The sequence below is a fragment of the Musca domestica genome, unplaced genomic scaffold, assembly GCF_030504385.1.
Source record: "Musca domestica strain aabys unplaced genomic scaffold, Musca_domestica.polishedcontigs.V.1.1 2, whole genome shotgun sequence".
NCBI classification, from domain to species: domain Eukaryota; kingdom Metazoa; phylum Arthropoda; class Insecta; order Diptera; family Muscidae; genus Musca; species Musca domestica.
In genome coordinates, this window is record NW_026712249.1 from 28,696,472 (window position 1) to 28,709,164 (window position 12,693).

Here is a 12,693-nt window from a genome sequence, read left to right on the forward strand (position 1 = left end):
TATTATCAGCTAATTTGGAGTCTACGTGATGCTCTTACATATTCTGTTTATTTCACGACGATATATTGCGTACTTTCAAAGTTATGGTCAAAAAAATATTGTTACAAACAAATGTGGCAATATTTAGTTTTTGAAGTACTAGTACAAATTTTGCAATATCCTGAATATTTTTGTTGGTTCCTTCGCATTTTCCCGAGCTAATTTAAGGCTCAGATTTTTCGCTCTCATAATCAAAATATTTCATGAAGATATATCAATTATTTTGAAAGTTATGGCCCCTAGAATATTGTTACGGAAAAATATCGACTACTAGGAAATTTCTAGTAATTGTGAACAGATGGCGATATCTCGAAAATTTGTTTGTTTTTATCGGAAAATCTTTAGTATTTTGAAGTTCAAGGTATCCTCTTACACATTTAATTTATTTCAAGGCGATATCTTGCCTACTTTCAAGGCTATGGCCCCAAAAAAATAGTTACAAAGAAATATCCAAATAATCAGTTTTTTAAGTACTGGTACAAATTGAGCAATATCTTGCATATTTTTGTTGGCTCCACCAGATCTTTCTAAGTTAGTTTAAGGCTCAAATGTTAGTCTCTCATAATCAATTTATTTCATAAAGATATATAAATTACTTTCTAAGTTATAGGCAGATGAAAATTGTTACGAAAAAATATCGAAAACTTGGAAATGTCTAGGAATTTTGCATATTTGGCGATATCTCGAATATATGTTCTGGTTCATCGGAAAAATCTCTGGAATATTGGAGTTTAGGGGATCGTTTTACATATTCAACTTATTTCATAGAGATATCTAGACTATTTTTAAAGTTATGGCTCCAAGAAATTTGTTACGAAGAAATATCCAAAAAATTAGTTTTTTAAGTACTGGTACAAATTGAGCAATAAATTGAAAACTTTTGTTGGCTCCTTCAGATATTTCTGAGCTAATTTGAGGCTCAGAGGATACTCTCTCATAATCAAGTTATTTCTTGAAGATATATCAATTATTTTAAAAGTTATAGCCTCTCAAAAATTGTTACGGAAAAATATCGGCAACTTGGAAATTTCTAGTAATTGTGCATAGTTGGCGATATCTCGAAAATTTGTCTGCTTTCATGGGATAAATCTCTAGAATTTTGACGTTCAAGGGATCCTCTTACACAATTTAATTTATTTCAAGGCAATATCTTGCCTACTTTCAATGTTATGGCCCCAAGAAAATGGTTACAAAGAAATATGACAAAATTTAGTTTTTTCAGTACTGTTACAATTTTTGCAATATATTAAATATTTTGGCTGGGTCCGCTGGATTTTTTTTGAGCCAGTTGAAGGTCCAGGTTTTACTCTCTCATAATCAAAATATTTTATGCTGATATATTAATTACTTTCAAAGTTATGGCCTCTAGAAAATGGTTACTGAGAAATGACGACAATTTGCAAAATGTGAAGTATTTCTGAATAGTTGGCGATATCTCGAAAATTCGTTCTGGTTTCATCGGAATAATCTTTGGAATTCTAGAGTTTGAGGGATCATCTTACATATTAAATTTATTTCATAGAGATATCTAGACTATTTTTAAAGTTATGACTGTTAGAAAATTGTTACAAAGAATTATGCCAAAATCTAGTTTTTGAAGTACTGCCACAATATGAGCAAAATATTTAATATTTTTGTTGGATCTCCCGGATTTTGAAGTCCTATCCATAGTCTTAGATTGTCCTTTTATTTCATGGCGATATCTCGACTACTTTCGAAGTTATGGAGGATACTATTTTGGTGTATACTCAAATATTTAAAGTATTATTTTAAATCTGCAATTAGATTTGATGGGGTTTTTTCAGAACTCCCCCATAATTTTTAAAAATTCTCTTAGAAAAAAATTGTAAATAATTTATTTTCCCACAATAAATTTAGCCATTATAATAAAATTTTAAAACATTATTAATGTCTAAAAATTAAAATATTTATGTCCAACCCAAAACCACAAACTCACAAAAAATGCTGTCAATTAGTAAAAAAAAACTAAGGCCATTCTTACCTGTTTCCCAGTTCATTGGCCTCCGCGGCTAATCTCCCACAATCTCTGCAAGCACAAGAAAGAAATAAACAAGACTTTAATAAAAAAAAAAAACAAATAAATTAATTACTGACAATAAATTATTTTATAATAATTTGTCTAAGCTTCTGTAAAACTCAAATAGATAACTTGGCCATAAAAACCATTTGCCACAACAATAACTGGTGAAGGTTCTCATGAAGACCACGGGTTTTGCTTTAATTGGCCATAATTAAAAAAAGCGTTATAAGGAAAGACAAAAGAATAAGCCACATTTAATAATAAATATTTTTTTTTATAAAATTTACAATGAAAAGTTTTTGTGTGTCCGAGGCAATTAATTTACAATTTAGTTATGTAATTTAATTGTAATAAATATTCTTGTCATGATGATGAAGCCCCGTTGATCATTATCACGATAATGATGTTGATATTATCATCATGCGTATCATTTTAGCAGGCCGTATAAACGCTGCTTCCTATACAGATTACAAACAAGCATTATTTTGATAAGAGACCGACCAGCGGGAATCTGGCTTCAGAACTTGGCCGAAAAACCACACCAAACAAGCAAACAATTTTTATTTGTTCCTCCCTGATGGCTATCTGGAGTGACACCTTCAGTCAAATAAAATTCCAAGGAAATTGTATTTTTTTTCTTCCCCGGCAAGAAAAACGAAACCAATTTTAAACATCATCTGTGTTTGGGGGTATTTAGGAAGTAATTAATTGCCCACTTGTTAAATGCTTATCTAGATTTTATTGCAAAAAAAAATGTTGAAAACCAAAATTCGCAAACAGCTGTTTCAAAACATCTTTACAAATTAAAATTTATTTTCTCAATTGGCATTTGTAATCCAATTTACAGTTCATAAATTATTCATATGGCTCAATTAATAGTTTTGTAATGAAAATTGGCAAAGCTTCCCCTGTGCTTCTTTCATTCATAAAATACGAGTTTTGAAAAAAAAAAACTGTGAAAAATAATTAATGGCAAAAGGAAGCTGTATGGCCGGCAGTGATGTTGGAAATACGTCACCAACTAGAATGGGAATACTTTTTTATTTTCAATTTTAATTGTATTTAAATTTTCCAAGGTGTGAAATTTAGAATGAGAGGAAAACAAATGGCAGTGATTTATTAACAAAATACATTTTTGGGAAACTTTTTTTACAGAAAAACTATTTCCGTTGTTGTGGAAACAAATATTCGATAGAAAAATTACAAGGAAAAAAATTTAATATTTTTTGTAACATTTCTCATTTAAAGTCGCATTATATCTTCCTACGGAATCAAGTTTATTCGACAGATACATCAACAAATCCGAAAGATATATCCGTTAAAAAGTGATACGAAAAACATACCAACAACTTCACAATTTATTGTAATTGTGCACATTCAGTGATATCTTACATAATTATACCGATTCCACTGACAATTTTTTAGGGCCTTAAAGTCAGGACAATGCTTTTCATAATCAATTTACTTCACGAAGATATCTCGACTACTTTCAAAGTTATGGTCCCAAGAAAATGATTACCCAAAAATATTAACCGCGACAAAAATTTCGGTACCTGTGCAGTTTTTACCATATCTTCGAAATTTGGTCCTACACAATGCAAACAATAGCATCTCATTTGAATATGAGTTCCTACTCTTCAATAATCAAGTTATTTCATGAAAATATCTCAACTAATTTCCAAGTTATCGGCCTTACAAACTGTTACGAAGAATTAACACCAATGTGAAAATTTCAAGTATATCTACAAAATTGGGGATATCTTGTATAGTTGTGCGCGTATCTCCGGCACAATCAAAGACACATTGAAGCTAGAACAATCCTCTTTCATAAATAATTTATTTCACGAAGATACCCCGACTACTTTTAAAGTTATGGTCCCAATAAAATTATTACGCAAAAATATTAACAATGACAAAAAATTCGCCACTTGTGCAGTTTTTACAATATCTCCGATATTTGTTTCGGCACAATGCAAACAATACCATCTCATTTAAAGGCCTGTTGCTACTCTCCAGTAATCAAGTTATTTCATGAAAATATCTCAATTATTTTCCAAGTTATCGGCCTTAGAAAACTGTTATGAAGAATTAACACCAATGTGAAAATTTCAAGTATATCTATAAAATTGGGGATATCTTAAATATTTATGCAGTTACCTTCAATACAATCTAAGACACATTGAAGCTGAGGACAATCTTCTTTCATAATCAAGTTATTTTATGAAGATACCTCAACAAATATCAAAGTTATGGCCCCAAGAAAATGATTACGCAAAAACATTGATCTTGTGAACAATTGAGGCACCTCTGCAGTTTTTACCATATCTCCGATATTTGGTCCGGCACATTGCAAATAATAGCATCTCATTTGAATGCGAGTTGCTACTCTTCCATAATCAAGTTATTTCATTAAGATATCTCAACTACTTTCCAAGTTATCGGCCTTAGACAATTGTTACAAAGAATTAACATCAATCTGAAAATTTTAGGTATATCTACAAATTTGGGGATATCTTGTATAGTTGTGCGTGAATCTCCAATACAATCTAAGACACATTGAAGCTAAGAACAATCCTCTTTCATAATCAAGTTATTTCATGAAGATACCTCCACTACCTTCAAAGTTATGACCCTAAGAAAATGACAACCCAAAAATATAATTAATCACAAAAATATGGGCACCTGCGCATTTTTACTATATCTCCCATATTTGCAATTTGCACAATGAAAATAATAGTATCTCATTTGAAGGCGAGTTGCTACTCTTCCATAACCAAGTCATTTCTTGAATATATCTCAAATATTTCTAAAGTTATCGGCCTTAGACTACTGTTACAGATAACTATCATCAATGGGAAAATTTCAAGTGCATCTACAATTTTCGAGATTTCTTGAAATTGTCAACCGGCCTTTTCAAAATAATTTAACTCAATTTAAAGCCAGGACACTCCCCTTTCATAATCAAGATATTTCATGGGGATATTCCGACTACTTTCAAAGTTATGGTCCCTAGAAAATGATTACACAAAAATATTGGCACTTGTAACAATTCAAGCACCTACGACCATTTGATAATATAACTAACATTAAGTCCCGCAAAATGGACATCCTTGATATAAGTTGAAGACGGGTTATCGCTCTTTTATAATAAATGTATTTGCTGAATATATCCCAACTACTTCCAAAGTTGTAGGCCTTCGAAAATTGTTTCAAAGAAATAACATCGATTTTGAAATTTCAAGCACTACCACTTATTTTGGAATATTTTGCATATATCCTTAGGTTTTTTCAAAATTACTTTACACATTAAAACCTGGATTCTGCTCTTGCATAATTGTGTAATATATGAAGATATCCCGAATATATTGAAAGTTATGACTCCTCGAAAGTTTTTACGCAAAAATACTGACAATGCCATAAACTGAGGTACCAGTACACATTTAGTGATATCTCTGGAATTTCGTCCCGCATCATTGAGCTTGTTTCAGTTATTTTGAGAGCGAGCTACTATTCTTTCGCAATCAAGTTACTTTATGAAGATATCTCAACAATTTCCAAAGTTATCGGCCTTCAAAAATTGTAACAAAGATATAACATAAAATTTTGAAATATCAAGCACTGCTAAAAATTTGGGGTTATTTTAAATTTCCCCTCGGGATACATCAGAAGTACTTGAACCACATTAGAACCAGGGCTTTGCTCTTTCATAACCAGTTTATTTCACGAAGATACCTTGACTGTTTCCAAAGTTATGACCCCTCGAAAGTTATTACGCAGAAATATTGACAATCTCAAAAACTGAGACGTCAGTGTACATTTGGAGATATCTCTGCTATTTGGTTCCTTATCATTAAACTTATTTCAGATATTTTTAAGGCGAGGTGTTATTCTTTCATAACCAAGTTATTTCATGCAGATATCTCTACTACTTTTCAAGTTATCGACCTTACAAAAATGTTACAAAGAAATATCTTAAACTTGAAATTATTATGCCCTTCAATAAATTTGTGGATATCTCGGATATTTCTGTCGGTTACATCGACAATATATGATTTATATTAAAACTAAGGTTCTCCTCTTCCATAATCAACTTATTTCATGAAGATATCCCTATTAGTATTAAAGTTATGGCTTCTCAAAAATAGTGACAAAAAATTACAAGATTTTGAAAATTTCTTGGGTATCCTTAAACTTGGCGATATCTCGAATATTTTGTATTGCAGTCTGGTTCTAATCCATGCTTGTTTCAGGTCTAGATACTTCCCTTTCATATTGAAGTTATTTCGCGAAGATATTCCGACTACTTTCATAGTTATAGCCTCTAGAATTTGCATGCGGAGAAATATTAAAAATTCGGAAAACTCTGACACTTTACACTTTTGGCAATATCTCGCATATTTTGGTAGGTTCTTTGGGAATTATTAGAGCCACTTTAAAGACCGGATACTCCTCTTTCTTAATTAAGTTATATTATGTTTTTTTTTTATTTAATTAATTTATAATTATTTTTTATTTATTATTTTTTTCAAAAAGCAAAGAATCAAACCCTTAAACCAAAAATTTGTAAAATTTCTCATTTAATTTTGAGTCATATTCCAACCATTATATATTGCCCCGGAAAACTTTACTTCCTTAAATTTAACACAAAATTTCAATCCAAGGGGAAAAAATTGCCCTTCAAAAGTTAAAATGCATTTGTAGTAGCAGTTCCCCCATTAAACAAAGTCAATTCGGTTATTATTTTATATTTTTCTTCGACGCAATGAAATTTAATTTCTGTGAGTCATCTAGTCATACATTCCAGCCATCCATCTGCCCGTCCATCCACCTATCCATCAACAATGCCCCGTTGACAGTGGTTAAATATTAAACGCCACACTGACGTCAAAGCAGAAGTAAAATTTTCCTGGCGTTATACTTTTCAACAGGTGAACTTTCCGATTTCATTCAGATCTTGATGCTGCAGCAGAATTGAGGTACACCAAGTGTTGATGGCGCTACCTGTTTTTGCTCTCCAACGGAATATTGACACAAAGATAGGAGGATGGCATTTGGTTATTATAACCCACAATCAAAACCGGCCAATTTCCACAACTCATCAACATGTTATGGCTAAAAATAGCTGGAAATATTACTATCTTTGCCAAAGTTGCTGATAAAAAACAAAACAGACAAAAAGAAACCAAGATGAAATTCTACATCTCTCGGGGAGACATCATTTTATCTATGAAAATATTTACCCACTTTCAATGGTACCAATCCCAAGTAGTACCAGTTATCATCTCTTGACGTAGAGAGTAGAAACGATAAATTTTTTTGAAATTTGAATGAAAATGGCAATGAGTTTATTATGTTCAATACTGATCTACTTTGGTGTGCTTGGATGGTATTAGAATATTATTAAGATGCCTCACCTTCGGGAATTTTTTTATTCTGGGGTAAATAATTAAGTCTCACAAAGCCTATTTTAAATTATGTGTTTGTAAGAAGTCACATCTTCGAAAAATTCTGTACCAAGAGGTGAAGTGAACATTTATAAGAATTGCAAAATAGTTAGCGATAAATTGTCGAATGTGAACTACCCTAATAGAGATCAGCTGTTAAGTTGATCAGCTGATTAACAGCTGTTGATTTAAGGATTGTTATTTGAAAAAACAAAATAAGTAAACTAAAACTAGTCAACATTTTACATTATTATGTAAAAAATTCCAAAAAACTTAGTCATTTCGGAGAAAATTAAGGCCCCCAGGACCCTGTGTAGGTTCCTGGTCCATTGATATCGAATGTGAAACTGTGGAGGAGATTTTGGCTCTCAATTAAATAAAGTACAAACATAAACCTAAAAAATACATTTTTGGCTATGCGACTATGTAGACAATGTAATTTTCTGGATATGTATTATAGCTACAGATATCCTTTGTTTGGAGACCCCTAGTGAAATTCGATGGAGAACATTTTCTTCATTGACAACAACTCTCTAAAATAAAGTCTTGTGGGAAATATTGTCACACATTCAGAAAAACTCAGAAATGTCATTTAAAATAAATCCTGTGTATTTACTCATTCTTGTTATAATTTCCATGGTATACATTAAATTTATCCACTTCTTTTGTTCGGGGACCCATAGTGAAATTCGATGGAGAAGATTTTCTTCATTGACAACAACTCTCTAAAATAAAGCCTTGTGGGAAATATTAACACTGATTCAGAAAAACTCAGGAATATAATTTAAAATAAATCCTGTGTATATACCCATATTTATGTTATAATTTCCATGGTATACATTAAATCTATCCACTTTCTTTTGTTCGGGGACCCATAGTGAATTTCGACGGAGAACATTTTTTGCATTGATACCAAATCTCTAAAATGAAGTCTTATTAGAAATTTTGGCTCCTCGTCAAATAAAATACGAAAAAAGCCAAAAAAAAACTAAAAAAGAACAATGTTTGGCACATTGGTACTATATTTGCTTAATATATACTAGAATTACAGATATCTTTTGTTTGGAGACCCCTAGTGAAATTCGATGGAGAACATTTTCTTCATTGACAACAAGTCTCTAAAATAAAGTCTTATGGGAAATATTAACACATATTCAGAAAAACTCAGAAATGTAATTTAAAGTAAATCCTGTGTATATACCCATATTTATATTATAATTTCCATGGTATACATTAAATCTACCCACTTCTTTTGTTCGGGGATCCATACTGAATTTCGACGGAGAACATTTTTCTCCTTGACACCAAAACTCTAACGTATAATCTTCTTAGAGATTTTGGCTCCTCATCAAATAAAGTACGAAAACCAAAAACTACGAAAAACTGCCAAATCTTTACCATATTTTCTTAATATATACTACAACTACAGATATCTTTTGTTTGGAGACACCTAGTGAAATTCGATGGAGAACATTTTCTTCATTGACAACAACTCTCTAAAATATATTGTTTTGTGGGAAATATTGACACCTCGTTAAAAAGAACTCTAAAATATTCGAAATAATTTCCGTGCATGTACCCAAATTCATGTTATAATTTCCATGATATGTATTAAATCTACCCACTTCTTTTGTTTGGGGCCCCATAGTGAATTTTGGCGGAGAACATTTTTTCTCTTGGCGTAAAATCTCTTAAACGATAATTTGTGGGAAATTTTGACACATAATCAAATAAAGTACAAAAATAACCCAAGAATTAAAAAAAATACCCAGATTGTTAGGGCAATTTTGTTGGTATATATCTACGGTTTTTTGTAGGTAGGAGACCTATAGTGAAATTAGATATAGAGTATAACTTCCTTCACTACCAACCCTCTAAAATGAGCCGTTATGGGACATTTTTATCTTAAATCAGATTTTGTACAAAAATAATCCAATAGCTCGCTTTAATTTTACTGTTCATGTAGCCAAATTGCTGTTATAGTTTTATTGATATATATCATCTGTACAGATTTTTGTTTCTCGTGGACGCATAGTGGAATTTAATTTAGAATATTTCTTCCATTGATAGTAACTCTGTAAAATTAGTCCTTATGGGAAATTTTGCCTCAATCAGGAAATGTAAAAAACAACATAAGAAATTGCTTATATACCAACATTTTTGTTGTAGTTTAACTTGCATATGTGTCATATCTACGGATTTTTGTTGCTTGGGGATGCTTGAAATTCAATGTAGAATATTTCTTCCATGAGTATCAACCCTGAAAAATGAGCCCTTGTGCGAAATTTTGCCCCTATATCACTTAGAATACAAAAATAATCCAGAAAATCATTAGAAATTATTGGTTTTAATATTTATATTGATATTGCAGTTTTTGTTGATATATATTATATCTACGGATTTTTGTTGGTCCGAGACCTATAGTGAAATTCGATGTAGAATATTTCTTCCATTAGTACCAACTCTGAGAAATGAGGTCTTATGGGAAATTTTGACCCGAAATCAGTTCATGTATAAAAAAGATCGCAAAAAAATATTACTATTCAATATTTATATACCTATGTTGTTTTAATGATATATATTATATCTACGAATTTTCATTGTTTGGGAACAGATAGTAAAATTCGATAAAGACTATTTTGTTCATTGACACCAACCCTCTAACATTAACCCTTCTGCGACATTTTACCCTTAGATCAGTTGAAGTACAAAAATAATCAAAAAATAATTATAATAATAATTTAAGATCATATAGCCATATTTATGTCAAAATTTCATAGGGTTACGTAATATTTACCGTTTTGTATGGTTCGGAGACCTCTAGTGAAATTCAATGTAGAATATTTCTTCCATTAACACCAACCCTCTAAGATAATTCCTTCTTGGAAATTTAGCCCCTAATTCAGTAAAACTACGGAAAAAATACTTAACAACAAATTATTGTTTATATACCCATATTTATATTATATTTCTATTGATATATAGTTATTCTACTTAAATCCTTTGTTCGGAGACCCATAGTAAAATTCGATGAGGAATATTTTTTTCTTTAACACCAACCCTCTAAAATTAATCCTTCTGGAGAATTTTGCCTCCAAACCAATTAAAGTACAAAAATAATCAAAATAATAATAATTATAATAATTTGAGATCAAATAGCCATATTTATGTCAAAATTTTATAGGGCTACTAATATTTACCGTTTTGTATGGTTCGGAGACCTCTAGTGGAATTCGATGTAGAATATTTCTTCCATTAACACCAATCCTCTAAGATAATTCCTTCTCGGAAATTTAGCCCCTAATTCAGTAAAACTACGGAAAAAATATTTAACAACAAATTATTGTTTATACCCCTATATTGATATTATATTTCTATTGATATACATTAAATCTACTAAAATTTGTTGTAGCGAGACCCATAGTGAAATTCGATGTAGAATATTTTGTTCATTGACACCAACCCTCTAATATTAATTCTTCTGGGCCATTTCGCCCCTAAATAAATAAAAGTACAAAAATAATCAAAATAGTAATAACTATAATAATTTGACTTCATATAGCCATGTTTATGTCAAAATTTCATAGGGTTACATAATATTTACCGTTTTCTTTGGTTCGGAGACCCCTAGTGGAATTCGATGTAGAATATTTCTTCCATTAACACCAACCCCCTAAGAGCAAGTCTTGAGGGCATTTTTGGTACGTAATGAAAATGGGAAGGAAATTTAACCATAAAAATTATCAAAAAAAATTTCGTCCTATATACGATAATTAAATAAAGTTTTTCATGGATAAATAAGGTATTTAGCAATATCCATTGTTTGGTGACCCATAGTGAAATTCCATGGAGAAGATATCCTCCATTGGCAACATATGTCTAAAATTAAGTCTTGGGTACTAAATTGGGTCGAGTATGCAGAAAACCTGAAACTCCATATTAAAGCCTTTTCAGTTGGCACATAATGACAAAACTGAAATAATTTCAATATTTAAAAAGTTCTCAACTTTTTGTTTAATTTTTATATGCTGGTCTCTAAGTTCCCTTACTAAACTGAACTCAATTTTTTATTTTTAATAAATTTTTGGAACTCCAATAACTCCATTTACTTCCAATTCACATTCCTTTGGGAATAAATCAATACCAATACCCTATGTCTTCAAATTTAATTTTTAAATTTAATTTCAATTTTATCAAAAGTCAAAAAAAATCAAATGAATTTTCGAGATAAACAAAACGGGTTAACAAATAAAATTAGGTTTGACGCCATCATTAATTTTTAATGAGTTTTTTTATGGCTCCCTAATTTTTTGTGGACCATCACAGGTATCCAATGACAATTAGAACGCGTGTAAAGCGAGATGAGGGGATTTTTTGCTCGATTGTCACAGAAAATTAATTATTAACACAGCAATTTTGAATTTCGAACAAGGTGCGAAAAAATCAACAAATGCTGGAAATTAAGAAATATGGCAAGCGAATAAATATTGATAGTGTTTATTTAAACATTTAGGCAGTGGATATTAATTTTTTCAACAAATGAATTATTACTCATACGCCATGCCAAAAATTGGATGTCTTTGGATTTCTTTTTAAATGATTTGATGATTTACCTTTTGAATTGGTATTTTTTCCAAGTTCCTTGAATGACAATTCTACGTCTCTCTTTTTTTTGCATAAAAAAATAATTAACACCTCTTTTGTGTAAACTGTCTGATGATGAAATAAAACAGCTCGTGGCTGGCAGTGGCAGCACTCGTCAGTTATTGCTCTATTTTTTATATTTTGTTTATATTTAGTTGTCAAATAAACAATTTCCGTTCCGAAATGTTGATATCTCAGAAGAGAATAAAAAAAACATGTTAATAAATATTAACAATGATCATAAACTAATAATAGTATATAATAATCAGAATAACTATAATAAAAGGTAATTCGGGGTCAGATTTGCCATGGAATTATTATTTTTAGGATCTATAGATCACAGGGACGGATTTAAAAAAAAATCCAGAATTCAAATTAACAAAAAAATAGGGAATTCACAGTTAGTGAAATTTTTATATCCTCCGCCATATGACTATGACTATGCCAAAATATACATCATTTGATAAGGCCAAAAGGCACCTCATAGAAATAACGATCTAGGTCTCTTTGGACCAAATTTGTTAC

General features: G+C 30.7%; 2 protein-coding genes across 2 annotated transcripts in view; one reads left to right on the forward strand and one right to left on the reverse strand.

Moving 5' to 3' along the window:
• The window catches only part of LOC101889241 (dnaJ homolog subfamily C member 22), a 201,861-nt gene that overhangs the window by 91,767 nt on the left and 97,401 nt on the right, over nucleotides 1-12,693 (reverse strand). Inside the window, exon 4 of the transcript XR_009342090.1 lies at nucleotides 2,042-2,086. The gene's annotated coding sequence lies outside the window, so the exon portion shown is untranslated. The remainder of the gene's footprint in view (nucleotides 1-2,041; nucleotides 2,087-12,693) is intronic.
• Nucleotides 1-12,693, forward strand: part of LOC101889533 (UNC93-like protein) — a 106,379-nt gene that overhangs the window by 9,609 nt on the left and 84,077 nt on the right. The gene's annotated exons all lie outside the window — the stretch shown is intronic.